The sequence below is a fragment of the Corvus kubaryi genome, unplaced genomic scaffold (assembly GCF_017639235.1).
Source record: "Corvus kubaryi isolate FWS band 111438036 unplaced genomic scaffold, C.kubaryi_AGA036_p1.0 37392, whole genome shotgun sequence".
In the NCBI taxonomy this organism is placed as follows: domain Eukaryota; kingdom Metazoa; phylum Chordata; class Aves; order Passeriformes; family Corvidae; genus Corvus; species Corvus kubaryi.
The window spans coordinates 8,027,362-8,028,440 of record NW_024581131.1 but is presented as its reverse complement, the minus strand read 5'-3'; the positions used below and the strand labels follow the sequence as shown (position 1 = coordinate 8,028,440).

The 1,079-nt window shown below is 66.8% G+C and overlaps 1 protein-coding gene across 9 annotated transcripts in view; it reads right to left on the bottom strand.

The window, feature by feature from the left end:
* PPP6R3 (protein phosphatase 6 regulatory subunit 3) overlaps positions 1-262 on the bottom strand; it is a 51,012-nt gene extending 50,750 nt beyond the window's left edge. For 8 of the 9 annotated variants that reach the window (XR_006017822.1, XM_042038791.1, XM_042038792.1 and 5 more), the window contains exon 1: positions 138-261. The gene's annotated coding sequence lies outside the window, so the exon portion shown is untranslated. Of the gene's footprint in view, positions 1-137 lie in introns of all 9 variants that reach the window. The other variant, XM_042038798.1, reaches the window with a different exon arrangement.
* Between the last annotated feature and the right edge of the window lie 817 nt (positions 263-1,079).

Genomic DNA, 1,079 nt, shown 5'->3' with positions numbered 1-1,079 from the left:
GCCGCCCGAGCAGCGCCCGGAGCCCCCGCACGGCGGTGAGCGGGCGCCAGGCCCGCGCCGCCGCGGAGGAGCCGCCACCGGGACGCTGCTCCGCTGGAAGCGGCGGAGGGGAGATCGCGGCGCCGTCCCGGCCATACCTCGGCAGCGCGTCCCCCGCCACAGGCTCCAGGTGCCTCCACTCAGGCGGGAAAGCCTCCGCTCGCCACCATCACCGACGCTCCAAGATGGCGGACATGGCAGCTCCGGCGAGCCCTCCTCTGCCTCCGCCCACCTGCCAATCACTTCGCCCCGGCACCGCCCTCCGCCCCGGTTCGCGCCTTCCTATTGGGCGCTGTGCGGAGTTCGGCCTCTCACTGGCCGCCTGGCCAATGTCAGTCACTCGGCTACGCGCCTCCGACAGGGTGGGACGCGCATGGGGGCGGGCTCTCGGCTTCTCGTTGGCCAGTCAGCGCATGGGGCGGGTGCACCTCGATTCCCACCTTCCCGGCCTAGCAACAAGGTAACGTCACGCTGACAGGCGTCTCCTTTGACCAATAGAGAAGGCAGATTCCTTTTAAAAATAAACCCGTTCTGTCCAATCTGGAGCCGAGGTTCTCAGAGGCCGCGGCGGGGGGGCGGGAGCCAGCGGTGCCGTCCGTCCCGCAGCTTCACCCGCCGCGCCTCGCCATTGGCCAGTGCACAGGGCCACGCCCCCGGGACGCGCGCGGGCGCCAAACTGCCTGACAACAGGGCGGCGGCGCGCGGAGGGGCACCGGGGGGGTGGGGGAGGTGAGGTGGGTCCGGTGGCAGAGTGCCCGCCTGGGGTGCGCGAGGTAGAGAGATCGGTGCCCGCCTTCTCCACTAGCGGGTCTTGCGTTTTTCTGAGCCTGCCTCCGTGCAGGTGCCCGTGCATGTACCCAGCGCTCTTAAGATCCGGCAGTGTGTGTTTTATAAAACCATAGGATCGTTAAGGTTGGCAATGACCTTTAAGGTCGTCAAGTCCAGCCGTCAACCAGCAACATCACCTTGCTTACCACTAAACCATGTCCCCAGGTTCCACCTGCAGTCCCCAAAACTGCCTTTTGAACGTTTTTAGGGAT